The following is a 24,168-nucleotide window of genomic DNA, read 5'->3' as shown; positions in this document are numbered from 1 at the left end:
CTCCTGGGTTCAATTCTCAGTGGCCCACAGAGTTGCTATGTAACCTGGAGCATGTCACTTAGAATCCGGGCCTTCATTTCCCTATTCATTCCTAGTATGGGAGGCTCATGGTAGAGCTGGGCAAAAAGTGCAAAAGCATTTTTGCAGACATTTTTTCAAAAAATGTGGCACTTTCCATTTTAATTATTTTCTGATCTCTTGATGAGTGGCTCAGCTGCAGTGCTGGCTGGAGCTGGGGGAGCCAAGGCCATGGCTAAGGGGTGTTTGGTGAGAGCGGGGGATGAGGTTCCCAGTTGGGTGGGCCCAGGTGGAGTGCGATAAGTGGCGCATCCTAACCTAACCCTAATGTCATTGCCTTACCCCGTTTCCAGAACGGCCCTGTTCCCCAGACACGCGTCTGAGGTCACCGCCTGTACCCAGAGTGACCCTGCTCCCCTCCTCTGAGAGTTCAGTGCTACACCCCTGTATCCAGGGTCCCTGCTCCCCTCCCCCAGGCCTCTGTGAGCTCACTGCTACACCCCTGTATCCAGGGACCCTGCTCCCCTCCCCCAGGCCTCTGTGAGCTCACTGCTACACCCCTGTATCCAGGGTCCCTGCTCCCCTCCCCCAGGCCTCTGTGAGCTCACTGCTACACCCCTGTATCCACGGACCCTGCTCCCCTCCCCCAGGCCTCTGTGAGCTCACTGCTACACCCCTGTATCCAGGGACCCTGCTCCCCTCCCCCAGGCCTCTGTGAGCTCACTGCTACACCCCTGTATCCAGGGACCCTGCTCCCCTCCCCCAGGCCTCTGTGAGCTCACTGCTACACCCCTGTATCCAGGGACCCTGCTCCCCTCCCCCAGGCCTCTGTGAGCTCACTGCTACACCCCTGTATCCAGGGACCCTGCTCCCCTCCCCCAGGCCTCTGTGAGCTCACTGCTACACCCCTGTAACCAGGGACCCTGCTCCCCTCCCCCAGGCCTCTGTGAGGTCACACTGCCTCACTCCTGCCCGGAGCAGGAAATCAGGGGCCTGGCTGGCATGGGGACCTGAGGGGCCCAGCTGGGAGGGGCAGGGGACACTGACCATAGGGTTTCCAGGCATCCGGTTTTCGACTGGAATGCCTGGTCTAAAAGGGACCCTGGCAGCAGGGCCGGCTCCAGGCCACAGTGCGCCAAGCGCGTGCTTGGGGTGGCACGCCGTGGGGGGCGCTCTGCCGGTTGCTGGGACGGCGGCAGGCGGCTCTGCTGGAGCTGCCGCAGGCATGGCTGCAGAGGGTCCGCTGCTCCGTGGCTCCGGTGGACCTCCCGCAGACACGCCTGTGGCAGCTCCACCGGAGCCGTGGGACCATCGGACCCTCCGCAGACAGGCCTGCGACAGGTCCACCGGAGCCGCGGGACCATCGGACCCTCCGCAGACACGCCTGTGGCAGCTCCACCGGAGCCGATGGTCCCGCCGTGGGACCAGCTGACCATCCGCAGACACGCCTGTGGCAGCTCCACCGGAGCCGTGGGACCATCGGACCCTCCGCAGACAGGCCTGCGACAGGTCCACCGGAGCCGCGGGACCATCGGACCCTCCACAGACACACCTGCGGCAGGTCCACCGGAGCCGATGGTCCCGCCGTGGGACCAGCTGACCATCCGCAGACACGCCTGTGGCAGCTCCACTGGAGCCGTGGGACCATCGGACCCTCCACAGACACGCCTGCGGCAGGTCCACCGGAGCCGCGGGACCAGCTGACCATCCGCAGACTCGCCTGCGGCAGCTCCACCAGACCCGCGGGACATCGGACCCTCCGCAGACACACCTGCGGCAGGTCCACTGGAGCCGCGGGACCGGCGAGCGGCAGAGCACCCCCAGCGGCGTGCCACCATGCTTGGGGCAGTGAAATTGCTAGAGCCAGCCCTGTCTGGCAGCTCTGGTCACTGCACTGACCATGCAGTTAAAAGTCCAGTTGGCCACAGCAGTGTCCGTCTTGCCCCTAGGCAGAGGGGCAGCCGGGGAGCTCCACATGCTGCACCGCCCTGAGCACCATCTCTGCAGCTCCCATTGGCCGGAGAAGGTAGTGTAGAACCCCCTGGCTGCCCCTCTGCCTAGGAGCCAGAGGGACATGCCCAGTAGCGGATCAGCCAACTGGGCCATACCCAGGGGCGTTGGCCAATTGGGGGTGCCCCTGTGCCCTGATCCGCTCCGCCCCACCCACCCAGTGCTCCTGACAGAGAGCAGTGTTGGGGCATGGGGGCTTGCCTTGCTCCACCCAGCACTCCTGTCACGGTGGCAGGAGCACCAGGCAGGCGGATCTGGGCAAGTCCCCGGGCCAGACCCCACTCCCTGACAGGAGCGTCAGGGGGCAGAGCAGGGAAAACTCCCAGGCCTGACCCCATTTCCTCAGTAGGAGCACCAGGGAGTTGGAGGGACCGCCATTTCCAGTGGCCCAGGGCCCCTCAAAACCATAATCTGCCTCTGGATATGCCAGCTGCTTCTGTGGCCACCTGAGATAAACGCCACCTGGAGCCCACACTCCAAACATCCTCCCGTGTCCAAATCCTCAGCCCTGAGCCCCCTCCAGCATCAAATTCCCTCCCAGAGCCCACAGCTCCACCTGCACCCCAACCCCTGCCCTGGGCTGGAGCCCCTTCCCAAACCCCAAATCTTTCATTCCTGGCCCCATCCCAGAGCCCGCACCCTCAGCCAGAGCCCTCACACTACCCCACACTCCAACCCCTAACCCTCGCTGCCCTCACACTACCCCCTCCTGCACCCCAAAGCCAGAGCTCAAACTCCCTCCTGAACCCCACCCTCTACCCCAGGCCTGTGAAAATGAGCGAGGGTGGGGAAGAGAAAGCAATGGAGGAAGAGGGATGGAGTGAATGGGGGGCCTCAGCAAAGGGGTGGGGCAGGTTCTTTACGGAGAGATTTTGGCAAACCAGTAAAGTGCCTGAAACCACTATGGCTTATTGTTAAAAGCAACCTATTAAGCAATCTCAGCTTGACCAAGACAGGAGGGGAGAGGGTTTGGGGTGCCACAGAAAGGGCAGCTTGACCCCACGTCCTTCCTGATAAGAATTGTGTTGAAGTTGCTGATGCATTTTAAAAGAGCAGGATGTGCCCCAGGAATGTCTATTAGGATCTCAAGGCTGCAAACTTGGAAAAACCCACACCTGGTTAATCCATAATCAGAGGAAACCTCTTGCTTGACCATTGAAACTGCTTACTTAGCAAGTTTTCTTTAAGGGACATGTCATTCTATTACTAATGTATAAATACGGGGGGAAAAGCTTGAGACTCATTTGGGGACACTTTTGGACTCTCCCTCTGGATACATCTTGCGGTCCTCACTGGCAGACAGAAGATTTGGCCACCGGAAGCCTGCCGCTGTGTCACTCAAGAGCGACACTCAGCTTTGGTAATTATCAAGGGTTGGGAGTGTTTTACTAACTTGTTGCGGACGTTTGTAAGTGCTTGAGACTAAGTAAAGTTTAGCTTTAAGTGAAAGCACTCTTGTGTTGTCCTGTTTGTGCCAGCCCTCTATCGGTCAGACAGCCGCGTCTCCTCTGATTTATCTCCTGACACCACCTCACACAGAGTAAAAGTTACCAAGAGCTTTGGGGTTGAAAGAACCCCGGGTAACAGCTTGGGTCCTCCAGGCACGGGTGGGGCAAGGATGTTCAGCTTTCTGCAGTCAGAAAGTTGGCAGTCATAGCTAACCAGAGTGGAATGAGGGGCCATAACTCTAACCCTGTGCCTAACTCTCACCACTGTATCCTGAGTGACCCAACGTTGGTGTTAATGGAAATCAGGCTTTTCTGCTTTGCTGATTGTCCCCAAAATCAATAGTGTTCTGCCCAGTGATGCCTAGAACATCCCCTGACATTCTGGAGTTGATCCAATGTGGTTTGCAAAGCTATCACAGTGCAGACAGAGAGCTCGGCCAGTTGCTGTTACAAACAATGGAGCAGAGAACTAGGATTTCAGATACCTGGCACTCCCACAGAGTTACTGTGTAATTTTTGGCACATAACCGGAACATTGCTGCTTCAATTTCCCCCATTCATTTCTAGTCTGGGAGCTGGTTGAAAAAGTCACAAATATTTTTGCAGATTTTTTTTCCTTAAAAAAGTGTCAATTTCAAATTTTTTCTGTAAAGAAGAAATGGCGACCATTCGATAAGTTGGTTGGAATAACACATACAAAATGACAGGTTTCAGAGTAGCAGCCATATTAGTCTGTATCCACAGAAAGAACAGGAGTACTTGTGGCACTTTAGACTAAATTTGTTAGTCTCTAAGGTGCCACAAGTACTCCTGTTCTTTCTGCACATACAAAATGTTTTCCTTGACATTTCAGAAGTATTCATCCAGCTGCACTGAGGAGACCCTGAAGGCTTTTTTGCCAGTGGTCCACAAGCTAATCTAACAAGACTCTGAACCTCAGACCGGGCCAGCATTTAATTCCTGATCCAAAAGAGCGTAATGAAAGGCCTCTGCTTTTGAACAGAAGCCAGGTAAATCAGGGATTGATCCTCCTTTATGCGGAGGGGTCTCGACTCACATTGATTACAGCGGGGAACTGAGGGGTGTGTAGCTATTTATGGTATGAGCACCGCAGATCGTTCCCTGATACAACCTGAAAACTGATACAAATTGCATTTGATCAATACTTTGCTCCCATGAGAGACCTAACGCTCAGCAGGGTGCTGCAAATGGCCAGGGGTTAAGAGCCTTATCCAAGATCACTACAGTCAAAGGAATTCTTTCCAGTGACTTCAGTGGATGTTGGATCAGATCCAAAGTGGGGAAATTCTTGGCTTGGATGTTACCTAAAGATACCAGGCTGCCTTCTCCACTGCTTGGCACCTTATGTAGCCAATTACAGCTTTGCCGAGAGGGCGTGAAGTGCTGCCATGCCGATGACTTTTCTTGGCATAGGTGTAAGTGACTGCACAAGACAGAAGAGAACCAGGCCTAGCTTCCCTGGGAAAATGATGGCTGTTACTATGGTAATCCGCGCATGATCTTCTACCAGCAAAACATGTAAGGATTGTTACAATCCCCTTCTGCCCCAACTATCCCCTGGGAGGCAACCAGAATCACTTGGCTTGAGGGCAGTATGATTGGGACATGGTTGCTCTTGAACTCCCTGGGCCTAATTCTGCCCTGATTTACACTCTGTGTGGGGTGCAGGGATGTAAGTCAGGGCCCCCTGCTATGACAGAAATGGTTTGAGATACGGTGAATAGTCATTAATCAGGGAAAACCTAGGACCTGTTGGGCTACTCATTACCAGGGGCGGCTCTATGGTTTTTGCAGCCCCAAGCACAGCAGTCAGGGAGCCTTCTGCGACATTTCTGTGGGAGGTCTGCCGGTCAGGCAGATTCAGTGGCGGTTCTGTGGGTGATCTACCGGTCCCATGCTTTCAGTGTACCTGCCACTGAATTGCTGCTGAAGCTGCGGAACCGGCGGACCTCCAGCAGAAACGCCGCTGAAGGCTCCCAGACTGCCACACTCACGACAACTGGCAGGCCTTGCTCATTAGGGTTGCCAGTTTTGGTTGGACATATTCCTGGAGGTTTCATCACATGACATCATCTTTAATTAAAGATTCATCTTTAATTCCTGGAGTCTCCAGGCCCCACGTGGTGTATCAGCCTCAACGGCCAAACAGGCCCCTGCAGACAGACGAGAGAAGCAGCCATGCCATTGGGAAGCCATGAAGGGTCAGAGATGGGAACTGTTTTCAGACATCCCATCAGAAGTAGCTCAGTCTTCTCATCTGTCAGGGGATGTAGTCACCTCTTGTGTGTTTGCAGCTGTGGGGCTAGGCTGAGGTTAGGATTTAGTTGTATTTGATTTTAAAAAAGAAAACAAAGCTGGAACTGTAACCACTGGCATGAATGGATAGTTCCCTGCCCTAGAATAGGTCCCACCTCCGAGGCCAGCTCCTTAGGAATAGGAAAGGGCAAATCTGACAGAGACATCTAAACTGGCTGGAAGAGAAACAGATCCAACCTCCTGCAAAAGAGGCACTTCAACGCTGTGGCTGCTTGGTTCTGCCAAATGTAAAGGGCAGCCCCTAGAAAGGCATTCTGGGAAAAATAGTGACCCTAAGAGAGGGAGCCAATGGTGAGGTGCTACCAGGAACCCAGAAGCTTTCTAGGAAGGGGTCGTTTCTCTCTTGTGCCTATTGTTGCTGTGCCACTGTGAGTGCAACATCTTGTAATCTCGAGCTACGGCAGGTGAGTGGAGCTAGAACAAATGATCTGTCTTTTACCAGAGCTGCTGGGAATCAGCCACTGAAGATGGTGCAGCTCCATTGGGTACCCTGGAGCAAAGCTTGGCCTTTGGCTGCCGCTTGGAGCCAGCTGAGGTCTGGGGTAACCCATCCACCCTTCTAGTCCTGTTTCCTCTGGGTTCTCGGTTAAGTGACTGTTTCCTGTTATTGATGTTGCGGGGGATAGCTGCAGGTGTAGACTGCAGGGGTTGGCTTCTTGTTTCCTCTTTGGCTATTCTAACCATTCTAACCATTCAGGGTGGTCACCTGTGTCATGGGAATAGGGCAAGCGGCACCGCCGTTCCCCCTCTGGGCCACCTCCTCAGGTGTCAGCCTCGCGCCTTTTCCTCTCCTGGGGCAGAATCCTGCCGTTCTCCCTCTCCTGGGCTACAGCACCCTGTTTGTTACCATGCTGACTGAGTGCAGCACCTGTGGTTCTTCCCTTCAGGAGTCCGAGCGGGGTGAGCAGTGACTCGACAGCCAGCTTCAACCAAAGTACGGTTGTTTTAACAGTAGGAATAAAGCATTTCGAGAACAATGTTTTTAAAGCAGTCCACAGGCATGGCTTATCATCCCCTCCTGGTGACCTTGACCGGGGTGGGCAAACTACGGCTCGGGGGCTGCATCTGGGGCCCTCCAGATGTTTTAATTTGGCCCTTGAGCTCCCACGAGGGAGCGGGGTCCAGGGCTTGCTCCCCTCTGAGGGGCTCCTGGAAGCAGCAGTATGTCCCCCTCCGGCTCCTATGTGTAGAGGCAGCCAGGGGAATCTTCCCGTTGAATCTTCTAGGCTGAGATTCTCTGTGCTGCCCCTATAGAGTTCAGCACAGGGGGCGGAGGGTCAAACCAACTTCACATCACATTTGTGCCTTTGGATTATGAGCTGGCTGGAGGCCAGCAGAGTCCTTTGTGTAGATGAGCAGCTGCAGAAGTGCCCCGATGTACAGTCGCCTCCTGATGGCTCCCTAGGAATCCCCTCGGGGGCACACTATGACCCTCGTCTCTCATGCCCTCAGTACATCCTTGTGAGGGCCTGTGCCAGGGGAATTCTACTTCGGCCTCCCATTGCACAGGTCTGGCCCTCTATGTTGCTGGAGTGGCATATGGGGAACAGGATCTGTCCTCTGGGTTACTCTGGGTGTGGAGACTCAGCCTCAGGATAGGCCCAGAGAGATGTGAACTGGAGCTGTGCTGCTAAATGATGTTGAAAGGAGTTTGGGAGAGCTAACTCCCCCCAGATGGGCAGCTGCTGAGTTTGCAGGCACAGCCTGGCTTTGTCTCTTCTGTTCACTGCATACATGGAGAGACACGGCAGAGGATTAATGGGGAGGCTTTGGAGAAGGCCAGGAGAGTGTGCCCTCTATGACTGTTTTAATCCTGCCATGGCTTAAATAATTTGTATGTTCTCCAGATGCTCAAATCAGTAACTGCTTGAGTTAGGACCCAGTGCAGACCCAGTAAAAGCACGAGGTTATTGTGCTCATTAATCCCTAGCTTTTGAAAGGGTTTCAGTTGTAGCCCCCAGGGCTAGCTTGCCTTCATTACATTCAGCAGTAACTCACAGAACCTACAGGCTTGTCTTCTGTAAGATGTTGGATTCAACAGTTAGCATAAGGCTTGAGGCCTATGAACTTGAGCACAGATAAATGACTTAACAGTCACCCCTACATTTTGGGGAACTGGAAATAAAGTGGCTGGAGGAGTTTGGTCCCTAATGACATCAGCCAACCACAGGAGTATAAGCTAACACCGGATTTTGGATAGAATATCTGCAAATGTCTAACCACAAGAGTGCCATGGCAACAAATTCATGTATATGATAATAAGTTGAGATCATTAATACACTAATCTATAGGAGAAGGACACCCCAACATTAGTAGGGTGAGGACATACAAATAAGGAAGAGGGGAGAAACTCCTAGTGACTATGCATAACGTATTATCCAACCTGTGGGCAACAGGAGAGAGAGATGTAGCTCTTGGGAGGTGCCAGGCTGATGATGAGGAAGGTGATGGTGATGAGGAAAATAATGGCTAACATTCAGGTTGTTCTGCAAGGCATGGTGTGAGTATGTGGCTGTGCAGATTACATTCTGTATTATCTCTAGCCACCATACTGAGTTAGAGAGGTTGCGACTTTGCTAAATGAACTAATAAATTATTGTAAATATAGAAGAGTTCCTATAGTGTGAGTATCAGAGGGGTAACCATGTTAGTCTGTATCCACAAAAACAACGAGGAGTCTGGTGGCACCTTAAAGACTAACAGATTTATTTGGGCATAAGCTTTTGTGGGTAAAAAACCACTTTTTCAGATCATAGAATCATAGAAAATCAGGGTTGGAAGGGACCTCAGAAGGTCATCTAGTCCAACCCCCTGCTCAAAGCAGGACCTAATCGCCAACTAAATCATCCCAGCCAGGGATTTGTCAAGCCTGACCTTAAAAACATCTAAGGAAGGAGATTCCACCACCTTCCTAGATAACCCATTCCAGTGCTTCACCACTGTCTTAGTGAAAAAGGTTTTCCTCATATCCAATCTAAACCTCCCCCACTGCAACTTGAGACAATTACTCCTTGTTCTGGCACCTGCTACCACTGAGAACAGTCTAGATTCATCTTCTTTGGAACCCCCTTTCAGGTAGATGAAAGTAGCTATCAAATCCCCCCTCATTCTTCTTTTCTACAGACTAAATAATCCCTGTTCCCTCAGCCTCTCCTCATAAGTCATATGCTTCAGCCCCCTAATCATTTTTGTTGCCCGCCGCTGGACTCTTTCCAACTTTTCCACATTCTTCTTGTAGTGTGGGGCCCAAAACTGGACACAGTACTCCAGATGAGGCCTCACCAATGCTGAATAGAGGGGAATAATCACGTCCCTTGATCTGCTGGTAATGCCCCTACTTATACAGCCCCAAATGCCGTTAGCTTCTTGGCAACAAGGGCACACTGTTGACTCATATCCAGCTTCTCATCCACTGAAACCCCTAGGTCCTTTTCTGCAGAACTGCTGCCTAGTCTGTAGCAGTGCATGGGATTCTTCCGTCCTAAGTGTAGGACTCTGCACTTGTCCTTGTTGAACCTCATCAGATTTCTTTTAGCCCAATCCTCTAATTTGTCTAGGTCCTTCTGTATCCTATCCCTATCCTCCAGCATATCTACCACTCCTCCCAGTTTAGTGTCATCTGCAAACTTGCTGAGGGTGCAGTCCACGCCATCCTCCAGATCATTAATGAAGATATTGAACAAACCCAGCCCCAGGACCAACCCTTGGGGCACTCCACTTGATACCGGCTGCCAACCAGACATGGAACCATTGATCACTACCCACTGAGGCCAAAGATCTAAAAAGCTTTCTATCCACCTTATAGTCCATTCATCCAGCCCATACTTCTTTAACTTGCTGGCAAGAATACTGTGGGAGAGCGTATCAAAAGCTTTGCTAAAGTCGAGGAATAACATGTCCATTGCTTTCCCCTCATCCACAGAGTCAGTTATCTCATCATAGAAGGCAATTAGGTTAGTCAGGCATGACTTGCCCTTGCTGAATCCATGCTGACTTTTCCTGATCACTTTCCTCTCCTCTAAGTGCTTCAGAATTGATCCCTTGAGGACCTGCTCCATGATTTTTCCAGGGACTGAGGTGAGGCTGACAGGCTTGTAGTTCCCCGGATCCTCCTCCTTCTCTTTTTTAAAGATGGGCACTACAGTAGCCTTTTTCCAGTCATCCAGGACCTCGCCCAATCACGATGAGTTTTCAAAGATAATGGCCAATGGCTCTGCAATCACATCCGCCAACTCCTTTAGCACCCTGGGATGCAGCGCATCCAGCCCCATGGACTTGTGCTCGTCCAGCTTTTCTAAATAGTCCCGAACCACTTCTTTCTCCACAGAGGGCTGGTCACCCTCTGATGCAGGAAGTGAAAATTACAGATACAGGCATAAATATACTGGCACATGAAGAGAAGGGAGTTACCTTACAAGTGGAGAACCAGTGTTGACAAGGCCACTTCAGTCAAGGTGGATGCGGTCCACTCTCAATAATTGATTAGGAGGTTTCAATACCAAGAGAGGGGAAATTGCTTTTGTAGTGAGTCAGCCACAACCAGTCCCTATTCAAGCCCAAATGAATGGTGTTAAGTTTGCAAATGAATTGTACATAAAAGAATAAATGGACACAAATCAGACATCAGGAATGGTAACATACAAAAGCCAGTAAGAGAACACTTCAGTCTTCCTGGACATTCAATAACAGATTTAAAAGTAGCCATTCTTCAACAAAAAAAATTCAGAAACAGACTTCAAAGAGAAACTGCAGAGCTACAATACAGTTCTGTGGTGACCTGGAAGCTACTTTCACTGTCTCTGACTCAAGGAATATTTTCAACACACCACTGAACAGTGCACTGATCCACAGGAACCCTCCTACCAACAGTACAAGAAGAAGAATTCTGTGTGGACTCCTCCTGATGGTCGAAATGACAGACGGGACTTCTACATAGAGTGCTTCTACAGACATGCACAGGCTAAAATTGTGAACAAACAGCATCACTTGCCCCATAAGCTCAGCTGTACAGAACGCCATCCACAGCCTAAGAAAAAACTCTGACATTTTAATCAAAGGGGCTGACAAAGGAGGTGCTGTAGTCATCATGAACAGGTCAGATTCATCATGAACAGAGGCTGCCAGACAACTCTCCAACACCACATTCTACAGGCCACTATCCTCTGAACCCACTGAGGAGTTTCAAAAGAAACTACACCATCTGCTCAACAAACTCCCTGCTACAGCAGGGGAACAAATCTATATAGACACACCCCTAGAGCCCCAACCAGTGGTAATCTATCTGTAAGCAGAGTCAGGATGAGCTCTACCCTGACATCTGGTGGTGAATTATGGGGAGTGCGGAAAGGAATTTTAGGTATTTGCATTAGCACACCGACCCCACCTAGCACAGCCCACGGCAGCCTGGGATGATTATTTTGACAGCTCTGGGATCCCCAATTTCTTTGTTATTGGGGCAGGAGGAATAAAGTGTTGTCACCCTGATTATGTGAATGAGGAACTATGAGACTGCTTTATGATAGAGATGTCTCAATATCAATTAAGTAGCACTTGCTGGACAAGGGACATGGGTGCCAAAACCCATTGAAATGAGAGAGGTTGGGGACTGGTGTGTGTGTGTGTACCTGCTGGTATGGGCCCCTTTTGAGGGCCTGGAACACCAATTGCACATCCTCCTCTCTCCACTGTTAAAGAGCAGAGCTAATTTTGATTCCATTAGGAGTCCATCTAGAGGCTGCTGAGCTGAATTCACGTTGGGCCAATGGTGCACCAGCACCAGGGCTCCCCTGCTATGAGCTGAAATCACTAAGAGCTGAAATCACTAAAAGAGCTAAGCTTACTGAGCTGAGATCACTGAGTGCTGTGCTAACTGGTGGGGGAGCCTGAAGATCTATAACTAAGTGGCTGGCAGAGCGGAGCAGTTTGCAGCATATTGGAGCAGCCCACGGAACAGTGAGCGGAGTGGAGCGGAGCCGTTTGAGGGGATGGCTGGAGTGGCTCATGGGTCGGCTGCAGGAGCGGCACAGCTGCTGTAGTAGAGCTGGTCGTGGTGAAGGCTGCAGTAGAACTCCATGGAGAGGCAGAGTAGTTGGCCCTGGCCCACGTAAGGTGCCCCTTAACACCCTGCGTATGCCCCCCCCATTTCTACCCAGGCTAGGGGGGGTAAAACTCTGCAGATAAACTTTTGAACTCTGGGGTGGCACTGACCAAAGATTTTCAGGTTGTTGGACTTTGGAGTGATTGGACTTAAGACCCTAAGGGGGAAAGGACATTGCTAAACGTACTTGGAGGTGGGTTTTTGCTTATAATTTGTGTTATAATCCTGTTTGTGGTGTTTCTCCAACGTGATGCCACATTGTTTCCCTCCTTTATTAAAAGGATTTTGCTACACTCAGACTCCGTGCTTGCGAGTGGGGAAGTATTGCCTCCTAGAGGCACCCGGGGGGGTGGTATGTAATTGTCCCAGGTCACTGGGTGGGGGCTCGAGCCGGTTTTGCATTGTGTTATTGAAACGGAACCCCTGGATACTGAACCCAGCCCTTGTTGCTGCCAACTAAGAGGGGCAGAAGGGTTACATATCAGCTACGCAAGATCTATAAACCTGGAAATCCTGGACGCCCCACCATCTCAGGCACTGGCACTCTTACAGCAGGATTATAAGGCTATTTGGACTCTCTCCTCACACCCTACGCTACCAGAACTCCTAGCGATCTTTGAGACACCACCGACTTCCTGAGGAAACTACAATGCAGTGGTGATCTTCCTGAAAACACCATCCTGGCCACCATGGATATAGAAGCTCTTTACACCAATATTCCACATAAGGATAGACTGCAAACTGTCAGGAACAGTATCCCTGGTGAAGCCACGGCACACCTGGTGGCTGAGCTTTGTAACTTTGTCCTCACCCACAACCATTTCAGATTTGGGGACAATTTATACCTTCAAGTCAGCAGCACTGCTATGGGTCCATGCATGGCCCCACAGTACGCCAACATTTTTGCGGCTGACTTAGAACAACACTTCCTCAGATCTCATCCCCATATGCCCCTACTCTACTTGCGCTGCATTGATGACACCTTCATCATATGGACCCACAAGAAGGAGGCCCTTGAAGAATTCCACCTGGATTTCAACAATTTCCACCCCACCATCAACCTCAGTCTGGATCAGGCCACACAAGACATCCACTTCCTGGACACTACAGTGTAAGCAAGCGATGGTTACTGTTATATCAACCAGGCAGTAAAAGCAATTGGAGGCTCACCTGGGCTTTGCAGAAAGGGTGCAAGTGGGTTCAGAGGCAGAAGATCCCACCCTCGTCACCAAAATGTTGTATCAACCAGGCAAGGTACTAACAAACTTCAACTGGACTTTATTTTTAAAGTGGAAACCTCTTTACCAAGCTGCTGCTGTAACCCTCTGTAACTCTCACTCTGCCTCCTCAAATCCTCCCCCCTCCTTCCTGTTTCCTGTCCTTTCAGACTCCCAACAGCCAGTCCTCCCAGTTCTAATAATCACAAGCAACATCTAAACACCACAGTTACATAAACACCACCCTATACAGGAAACCTACTGACCGCTATTCTTACCTACATGCCTCTAGCTTCCATCCAGGACACATCACACAATCCATTGTCTACAGCCAAGCCCTAAGATACAACCGCATTTGTTCCAATCCCTCAGGCAGAGACAAACACCTACAAGAGCTTTATCAAAGATTCTTAAAACTACAATACCCACCTATGGAAGTGAGGAAACAGACTGACAGAGTGAGACAGGTACCCAGAAGTCACCTACTACAGGACAGGCCCAACAATGAAAATAACAGAACACCACTGGTCATCACGTGCAGCCCACAGCTAAAACCTCTCCAGCACATGATCAACAATCTACAACCTATCCTAGAAAATGATCCCTCACTCTCACAGGCCTTGGGAGGCAGGCCAGTTCTCGCTTACAGACAAGCCCCCAACCTGAAGCAAATACTCACCAGCAACTACACACCATACAACAGAAACACTAATCCAGGAACCAATCCCTGTAACAAACCTCGTTGCCTACTCTGTCCCCATATCTACTCTAGCGACACTATCATAGGACCCAACCTCACCAGCTGCACGATCAGGGGCTCATTCACCTGCACATCTACTCATGTGATACATGCCATCATGTGCCAGCAGTGCCCCTCATTGGCCAAACCGGACAGTCTCTACATAAAAGGATAAATAGACACAAATCAGACATCAGGAATGGTAACATACAAAAGCCAGTAGGAGAACACTTAAATCTCCCTGAACATTCTATAACAGATTTAAAAGTAGCCATTCTTCAACAAAAAAACTTCAACAACAGACTTCAGAGAGAAACTGCAGAGCTACAATTCATTTGCAAACTCAACACCATTAATTTGGGCTTGGATAGGGACTGGGAGTGGCTGGCTCACTACAAAAGCAATTTTCCCTCTCTTAGTGTTGACATCTCCTCATCAATTATTGGGAGTGCACCACATCCACCCTGATTGAATTGGCCCTGTCAACATTGGTTCTCCACATGTGAGGTAACTCCCTTCTCTTCATGTGCCAGTATATGTATGCCTGTATCTGTAATTTTCACTCCCTGCATCTGAAGAAGTGGGTTTTTTACCCACAAAAGCTTATGCCCAAATAAATCTGTTAGTCTTTAAGGTGCTACTGGACTCCTCATTGTTTTTATAGTGTGAGTATTGCAGCTGTGCACATCGGGGTTCCCAATTGTACAGTAATTTTAATAATACTAGGCCTGATCTTGGGGCAAGAACCTGTCAACCCTCAAAGTGATAACTGAGAATTCTTAAGTAATCAATATAATTAATACATAATCTATAAATCAGGCTACACAGTGACTAACACCCGATCCTGCAGCCCAGACATAGATAAGTCCTCTATCAAATTCCACCTGAGTTTTGCCTCCATCAGAAGGATTGGGTGCTTTAGCCCAAATTCTGTCCCTCTATTCCTGCACTTGGCTAAGGAATGGAGGTGGAGGAGAGGCAAAGGACCAGCTTGCACCTCCTGAACGCTCCATTCAAGCAGAGGTCTTCCCAGCCCCCAATGTACAATATCTTAGAGTGACCTTGAGGGTGCCTTAATCAGTGTTCTGTCTGACTCATAGACTTTAAGGCCAGAAGGGACCATTATGATCTTCTTGTCTGACCTCCTGCACAACGCAGGCCACAGAATCTCACCCACCCACTCTTGTAACCTACCCTGACCTATGTTTGAGCTATTGAAGTCCTCAACTTGTGGTTTAAAGACTTCAAGGTACAGAGAATCCTCCAGCAAGTGACCCGTGCCTGACCTGCAGAGGAAGGCAAAAAACCTCCAGGGCCTCTGCTAATCTGCCCTGGAGAAAAATTCCTTCCCAACTCTAAATATGACGATCAACTAAACTCTGAGCATGTGGGCAAGACTAACCAGCCAGACACCCAGGAAAGAATTCTCCGTAGTAACTCAGATCCCACCCTATCTAGTGTCCCATCACAGGCCATTGGGCATATTTACTGCTAATAGTTCTGCAATGGTTCCTTATGAGTCATCCACCAAGCAAGGGTAGCTGCATTCCCATGTGCTATACCCATACCCCCTTCATCTCTGGGCCACATCCTGTCCAAGAATCTGGATTGGAGGTCAGAACAGAACCATTTTAATCACTGTCTCCCAGCCAGGGAAACCATTTACACCAGGGCAGTTCTACAGGACAGTTCCACCCCCTTTAGTGGAAAAGAGAATTGGACTCAATGGCTGTAAAGTTATCTGGGTGTGAAATTGCTGTTGAGTCCAAGGGGAACAAATCCAAATTAGATTCCAGTTTATCTTCAGCCACAGGTGGGATTGTTATCACTTCAAGGATGGTGGGTAATGGACATGCTGGACTGGAGGCTTACAGTAGGTGAGGGTATCACAGCAAAGAGGGAAGGGAGGGTCACATAGTTCATATCTGCAATGCAGTACTGAGAAGGCTATAGCTTAGGGCATAATGGGCACCCTCGCTTACAGAGTCAAATAAAAGGGAATTTTGCTGGTTCTTTATTACAACACCCTGTGGGAGCAGCACCCAGAAGTGTAACCAACTGGATAAATCGATTGCTACATTGTAGCTGCTCCAGAATTCAGAACAAATGGAACCTTCTGCTCAATTAAATACTGTGCCTGGTTCCACTGAGAGAGTGTTCACTGTCCCGAGGGGTGGGAGAGCATTTGGAAGAGGAAGGCAAGGATGAGCCTGGAGTGGAATGAAGACAGATGAGTCCTCTTGAATGCAAAAACAATAAGGAGTCTGGTGGCACCTTAAAGACTATGAGATTTATTTGGGCATAAGCTTTTGTAGGTAAAACAGTGAGATTTTTTACCCACAAAAGCTTATGCCCAAATAAATCTGTTAGTCTTTAAGGTGCCACCGAACTCATTTTTGTGGATACAGACTAACACGGCTACCCTCTGATACTTGTCCTCTTGAATGGTTGCTATAGTTACAGAGCTATTGGTTGGCCAAAGTCTCCGCTGGAGTTTTACATAAGGCCAGAATGGACCATGATGCTCATCTAGTCTGGTCTCTTGCTCAGCATAGGCCAGAGAACTTCACCAAGCAATTCCTGCATGAAGCTCAGAATATCTAGCTGAACTATAAAAGATCTTTTAGAAAGACATCCGGTCTTGATTTAAAGACTTCAAGTGATGGGGAATCAACTACATCCCATGGCTACAGGGGACACTACATACTGAAAGGTGAACTGTCAGGCCGGTGGGAGGTCACTAGTGGAGTTCCTCAAGGATCAGTTTTGGGTCCAATCTTATTTAAAATTTTCATCTAGATAATACTTTGTCCTACCATGAGTGCAGCGGACTGGACTAGATGACCTCTCGAGGTCTCTTCCATTCCAATGATTCTATGATTACTGACATTGGCACCAAAAGTGGCAGTGTGCTAATAAAGTCTGTGGATGACACAAATTTGGGAGGGATTGCCAGTTCAGAGAAGGACTGCAATATCACACAAGAAGATTTGGACGATCTTGAAAACTGGAGTAATAGAAATGGGATGAAATTTAATAGTGCAAAGTGCAAGGTCATGCACTTTGGAACTAACAATGAGTTTTTACTATAAGCTGGGAATTTAGCAGTTGGAAGCAGCAGAGGAGGGGCAGGCCGGGGGGCCTCCGCGCGCTTCTGCCCCCAGGCACCGCCACACAGTGTCCCAGTGGCTGCAGGGGCCCTCGGGGCGGGGGCAGCGTGCGGAGGCACAGCCCTGCCCCACCCCTGAGCTGCATGGAGGGGCCGGCAGCCACCAGTGAGCAGGCAGAAGCGGCTCAGCTTTGCTGCACTGCCAGGGCCCCTGAGGGGGCAGCGCCCAGGGCAGCAGGCGGGGCCAAGGGAGAGACCCAGCCCCAAAACTGCTGGAGTGCCGCAGGCCACAATGGGGAAGCTTGCGGGCCACAGATGGAGTCTGAGACCCCTAAGGTAAAATGTACCAATGGTTAATTACCCTCACTGTAAACAAAAAAATCTGTACCTTATTTCTATTTTTAATTTGTTCAGCCTCACCCTTCAGCCACTGGATCGCTCTGAGCTTTTGTTGCTAGATTAAAAAGCTGTCTACTCTCAGAAATCTCTGTCCCATGTAGGGACTTATAGACCATGATCAAGTCACCTCTTAACCTTCTCTTGGCTAAGCTAAATAGACAGCGTCTTTAATCTCTCACTGTAGGGCAGCTTTCCTGACCTCAGATCATCCTTGCCGCTCTTTTCTGAAAGCTTTCCAACTTGTCAACATTCTTTTTAAAGCCTGGACCCCAGAACTAGACACAGTCTCCAATAATGGCCTCACTAACATTGTACACAGTATCCTACTCACTATTCCCCTGCATGTGTACCCACGGAGAGCAAAAGTTCTGTTATTCATGCAATAAAGGGACCTGCTAGCAAGGTCGATACACCTCGATTATAGACAATAACCAGCGCGGATCTCGCTGGGTGACAGAATTCTTTCCAGCTGGTAAATCACTGATCTGAAGGATTCCTTTAGAGAGGAACAGGGAGGCGGAGTTGTGCTTGTGGTCTCTGATGTGAAGTCGCAATGACCAGAAGTAGTTTTATTTTACTGGGATCTTTTGGTAGAATGGGGAAACAATTCTGTATCTGTCTATTGTACTTTTATGGCCTCCATTACCGTAATATGTGAGCACCTCTCCCCCTTTTATGTATTCCTGGAAGTGCAGTAACTAGGGCCAGTTACTGCTAGAGAGCAGACAAACCCACGTTCTCATTAACGCAGCTTTGGGGGATTCCTACCGTAACTCCGCAGACTGGGCAGATGCTCCTGGTTTTTAGCGTCTGCACGAGAAGTTTGCTGTCTGGCTTTGATTCTTCATAGCATTTCTGTCACTCTGCTAGAGACGCAAGTTCTCCTGACTTGAAGTAAATGGCGGATCCTTAGAGTTTTGTGGCCTCTAGTTCTGCAGCAGGATTGGGGTGGGCAGGCTGGGGCTATGCTTGTTTTTTGAGCAGAGAATGTGTGGAGGGGGAGGAGTAGACAGGAGTGTTCAGGTCATTCAGTTCCTGGTGCTCTTCTATGGCTGCAGGTTCCAAACAGGAAGCTACAGGCTGCATCCACGCTCCAGCATGAACTTGTGCAATCCAGCCTCGAGGTGCTTCCCTTGGGGTTAGTCTCTCATGAGGAAGAGCAGTCCCGCTGCTAAATAGCAAGTCCTGTGTCCACACTGTATGTGACTCCAGGAATGCTGGGAGCGCATAATGGCAGCGTCTGTCCCCGGGGGCACCCTGTAAAGCTCAATTCCAGGGCCCTTAGCTGTGCCTTACACACACCAGGTGTGCGCCGCATAGAGGGTGGCATCTTCTACCCAGGTAAGGTGTGTTCCAGCTCCACAACGGTGTTTGTCCCCAGGGACAAGTAACCGAGTCATCTCAGGGGGGCCCCTGCAACTGCATGGCTGCAAGTGTCTAAAGCTGCCACTTCCACTGGCCGAGCTGTGCAGGCCGTACTCCCAGCTCGGCAGCGTTTCGGTCTTGGTCAGTCTGCGTGTAACATGGTAACTCTCCAACAGTGCAAAACGTCAGGGAATGGTCCAGGCATCCATGGGCAGAGTCCTATTGATCTGGAGGAAATTGGAAAACGGAAACGGGGATAAGCTCCTTAGCAGACACAAATGATGAACATACTATAGCTTACGTCAGGATAAGTGATGTCGCTCAGGGGTGTGAATAAGCCACACACACTCCCAGCAACCTAAGCTACAGCGAGCTAGGAACTGGTGTGCACAGTGCTATGTCGGTGAGAGAGCTTCACCTGCTGACAGCTGACAGCTGCCGCTGCTTGTGGGGGCTGGAGCAGGGGGGTGGGATAGCTCAGTGGTTTGAGCACTGCCCTGCTAAACCCAAGGTTGTGAGTTCAATCCTTGAGGGGGCCACTTAGGGATCTAGGGCAAAAATCTGTCTGGGGATTGGCCCTGCTTTGAGCAGGGGGTTGGACTAGATACCTTCTGAGGTCCCTTCTAACCCTGATCATCTATGGGCAGCATGACTCCTGTATTTGGTGAGGCTGGGCCTGAGTGCCAAAAGTTCTCTAGAAGTGGGGGAGGGGGCCACCAGACTGTGGCTCCACCCCCTATTCAGACCCCTCCCCTGAGGTCTCTCCACCTGCTTTCTGCCACTTGCACCTCTCTGCCCCCACTTACTCCTCTTCTTCCAAGGGCTGGTACTGCAGGGGAAGTAGCAGAAAAGCATGAGAGACAGGCGGGGGGGACCACAGGGGAAAGGGACGGAGAAGCATGAGCAGAAGGCTGTGGGGAAGAGGAGTGCTGTGGGCTGGGCCACAGAGGAAGAGTGGGATGCAGGAGCAAGGCCTCGGGGCAGAGTGTGGGCAGACCCACAGCCCCGGCACCCTTTTCGCAGCAGCGCTCCAAAGGCATCTGGTCTGCAGCATGCTGCCAAAGGGAGGGGCACTGCATCCTGTTCGGGGAGGCTGAGTTCCCCTGGCCTATTCTACCCCATGCCCATGGGCTGGACTGATTGCATGGCCAGGAGAGCTCTCTCCAGTCACCTTAGAGTGTCTGCACTAACTTTTTGTGGGCCCGGCGCCAAATATATTTGTGGGAGAGCAGGCTCAGCCCGGCAGCAGGATCCCAGTGCAGAGGGACTTAGTGTGGGGGGATCCAGGTGGGGGTAGGAGAGTTCTGTGGGGCAATCTGAGTGCGGGTGGCTCAGTGGGAGATCTGGATGCACAGAAGCTCATTGGGGGGTTCTAGGTGCAGGGGCAATGGGACTCTGCAGGGATCCAGGTGAAGATGTTTGGGGCTCAGCAGGGGGGTCTAGGTGCAGGGGAGGTGGGGTTCATTTGGGTGGGGGTCCAGGTGCAGGTGGGTGGGGCTCAGTGGGGAGGGTGTCTGGGGGGGCTCATCGGGGCGGTACAGATGCAGGGGAGGTGGGGTTTGTCAGGGTGAGGGTTCAATGGGCCTGCTTAACAGGGGAGCCCCAGCTTCTGCCAAGGGGATGCCACATGCTGGGCTCCAGCTTCCCCCCTGCTCCCACTTCCCCCATCCGCTTCTCTTCCCCATCCCATGCCCTTCCCCACTGCCCCATCTCCTCCCCAGGCTTGGGGGGTAGGGGGGAACCTCCCGCCAGCATGAGCCGGCGGAGTGGAGGGGGTTGGGGCCAGATCGCTCCACTTCCTGCCGCCCAGTGACTGCAGGGCACCCAACCCCTTCTGCAGTCCCCCAGGAGGTGTGGCTCAGGGGAGCGGATTTAGGGAGAAAGGGCGGAGTGGGGGCGGGGCTGAGGCAGAGCAGGAATGGGAAGAGGCAGGCGGGGGCTGAGGCAGCTTTCCTGGCTGGCTCAGCCATCCGGAGGATTGGGCTGGCTGTGGCCTCTTTTGACTCTGGGCCTGGCACCATGGTAAACCCGAGTCCAGCTGTGCCTCCGTGAACTCTAGTGGAGTCATAGCCCCCATCTCACGCACCTCTGCAGTTGTGTATAGGGCAAACAGCTGGTAGATGGCATCCATTAACTCCTTCCAATATCACAGCGCCCCGCTCATCCACCCAACGGAACTTCATGTGTTGATGCCGTGAATGACTTGTATCACTAGGCAGAATGAAGAATAATGGGCGGTGCAGGGGGAATGGACATAGCCCCTGACATGGAGGTGGCACGGGGGTCCCTGGTATAGGGAAAGAGGGAATAGGGCACATAGGAAGGGTGGGAATGGGGGACAGAAAGAACTTCTGACATGGAGGGAGAATGGGGGACCCAGCAATGTAGGGAGAGGGCAAGGGGAAAACACAGAACCCCTGAGACGAGATATGGGGAACCCTGGCTGGAATGGGGATATGTGGTGAAGAGGGGAATAGGGGTGTACACAGAGCCCCTGGCATGGGGGGAAATGGGGGACCCTGGCTTGGAGGAACTGGGGGCACACAGAGCCCCTGCCATGGAGGGCAGGGGGGAGGGGGAATGGGTGTGCACACAGAACCATTGGTTTGGGGGGAGGATCAGGGACCCTGGTATGGTAGGAGGGGACCATGGAGGTGCACAGAGCCCCTGGCATGGGGCAGTTCCAGCGAAGGAAGCTGGGAAGGTGGCCAGGGAGCTGGCAGGGGTGGGGGCAGGGGAATGGAGGGACGCAAGGAGCCCTGGGTTTGTGCAATGAGCTCAGTCAACACAGGTAACAACATGTGCAACTCCCTGGTAGAGGTGGCCAAGAACGGGGAACTCCCGGGCTTGTCAAGGCTGATTCACCACTCTGGCATTTCAAGTGCAGAAGGTGGGGGCCGGCAAGTACTCTAAAAATTAATACTGGCCACTGCAGGCTTGTATCAAACTCCCAAAGTTACAGCTTCTCTCTGACCTTGGATTGGTAGATGCTGCCACCACCCGAGTGCATGTGGGAATTCCTTCCTTTTGGGTACCCTCAAGCCCTTTCACCCCTTCTGGGGAAGCGCTAACAAGAAAAACAAAGGAAATTAGCCATTGCCAATAGTTAATTAAACAACGTGCACAAACCTCTTAGAACACAAAAATCCAGTTCTGCTCTTAAAAAAGATAAATTTTATTAATTAAAAAAAAGAAGAAAATACATCTGGGACTTAGGCTTTCACTAGATTTAAAAAAACAGTTACAAGATTAAGCATCAAGAATAGCTCTCCTGAGGTCCAGCTTAAAGGTTACAAGCAAAACAAAAGCACCTGGGGTTAGCACAGAGGAATCCACAATCCATAAAGAAATAAAAGAGAAAAACCTAATCGCGTCTTCCTAGACATTTCCTGATCTACTTACATATCTGGAGTTTTAGATGAGTAGTTTCTAGGTATGATACTGATAATTTTTCATACCTGGCCCAAGCTTCTCACAGCATAACTACTCCCTGTCTGCTTCTCCCTGAGAACAACAGCCAGACAAAAGGGGAGTCTTGTTTCAGTTTTAAAAAGTTCTAGCCTTTTGGCCAGGTGCCCACTCATTTCCTTTTACCTATGCATTGCAGCGAGACTTTTAACCCTTTATAGGTAAAGCAAGTAGAAAACAGCTACTAAGAGGGATTTTATAGCTAACTGGCTGGCTGGGTCCATAAAAGGGAGCTACTTCCACCCCCCGCTTCATTTATCACAGGGTAGTTCCAGCAAAGGAAGCTGGGAAGGTGGCCAGGGAGCTGGGGGGTTGGGGGCAAGAGAATGGAGGGATTCAACAGTTTGAATTTAAATCGATCAGTCGCGACTGAGAGTTGGGTTCCTGAGCTGGCTCTTCGGTGCCTTCTTTGATAACTGACTTGAATGGTGTCTGTTAAAGTCCAGAGCCAGCTTATTCCAATCTGACCACTTCAAATCTGCCCAACTCGGGACACGTTTCAGAGGTGCTGAAGTCACAGGGAGCTGCGGGTGCTCAAGCTCCAACAATCAGGCCAAAGTCTCCAGTTAGCACCCAAAACCTGAGACACAGATCAGTAGTTGCTGATTCTAAATCTGGTGCCATGTGTCCACTTCCTGGAACTCACTCAATACCACGTTGGAGAGGCCAAGGCCTGAACGGGACACCAAGACTGAGCTATGTTCCCAACCCTACAATGGCAGGACAGTGGGAGGAAGTCTCTACCCACTGTGCACCACTCGTTCAATGGATCAAGGGAGGCCTACAGACTCCAGGGCAAGCTGTCCAGCACTTTCCACCAGGCAAAATCCACTTGACTCAATGGGAATGTACCCGAGAGGGGAGTTCCGTCTCTCTTGTCCATCCAGTCCTTAGCCTCTCAGCTGAGATTGCCAACAAGAGGCTGATTAATGGTGATGACTTTGTAACGTGGACACTTGTCCACTTGAGACCTCTAAGATAGCACTAATGGTTGTTCTCCACAGTCAGGTGCCTATCACACCCTCATATTGTGGCTGCCCAGTGATTAGGTTCCTGGTGAAGTGGTGTGTTTAACTGCTCCTCAGTGGCATTCTCCTCAGCTGGGAGTTATTGCTCTGTATAAGCACCGTTTCCCTATAATGTTCTGCCCGTGTAATCCAGGCATCAGTCTCCTTTCCAAGGTAATCATCATACATACAGTCAAACCCCGCCATAATGCGCCCCGCCATAACGCGAAATTGCATCTAACGCGATCGCAAGTTGGCTCCTTTAAGATACAGTATAATACAGTACGGCACTGTACCAATGGTCCCCAACACCATGGCAGGGGAGAGAAGCTGCAGCCCCACACCTGCTGGGGACAGAGAATTCCGAGGCTGCTGGCACCGGTGCTCTCTGTCCCCAGCAGGCATGGGGCCCTAGCTTCTCTCCGGCTTCTCCAAGGCTGCGGGCCCCAGTGCGCTCTGTCCCCAGCAGGTGCGGGGCCGCAGCTTCTCTCCTGCTTCAAGAGGAGCCGCAGCTCCCCATCTGCCGGGGACAGAGAACTCCGGGGCTGCAGGCGCTGGTGCTCTCTGTCCCCGACAGGTGCGGGGCTGTGTCTTCTCTCTGGCTTCTCCAAGCCTCCACCCTAAGCCCCGCTTTGCCTCCAGCATGTATAATGGTGTTAAATACAGAAAAAAGTGTTTTTAATTTATAAAGGGGGTCGCACTCAGAGGCTTGCTGTGTGGAAGGGGTCACCAGTACAAAAGTTTGAGAACCACTGGTATAAACCTTTCTCTCCCTTCCTCTCTCACACTGCCCTGGCTGACTTTGCTGAGGGGGTGGGGATTTAGGTGGGTCAAAGGTCAATGTGCAGTTCATACTGCAGTAACATCCACTGGTGCCAATCAAAGATCTGGGTGCTCTGACACTCCCTTAGGAGTTTCGTTTGCTGCCTACAGTTTGCAGCTGAAGGAAGCAAG

General features: G+C 51.1%; 1 protein-coding gene across 1 annotated transcript in view; it reads right to left on the bottom strand.

Moving 5' to 3' along the window:
• Positions 1-18,210, bottom strand: part of SEC14L2 (SEC14 like lipid binding 2) — a 72,811-nt gene extending 54,601 nt beyond the window's left edge. The window contains exon 1 of the mRNA XM_030582860.1: positions 18,143-18,210. The gene's annotated coding sequence lies outside the window, so the exon portion shown is untranslated. The remainder of the gene's footprint in view (positions 1-18,142) is intronic.
• Positions 18,211-24,168: the final 5,958 nt, after the last annotated feature.

Source organism: Gopherus evgoodei, chromosome 13 (genome assembly GCF_007399415.2).
Source record: "Gopherus evgoodei ecotype Sinaloan lineage chromosome 13, rGopEvg1_v1.p, whole genome shotgun sequence".
Lineage (NCBI taxonomy): Eukaryota > Metazoa > Chordata > Testudines > Testudinidae > Gopherus > Gopherus evgoodei.
This window is presented reverse-complemented; position numbering and strand designations above follow the sequence as displayed.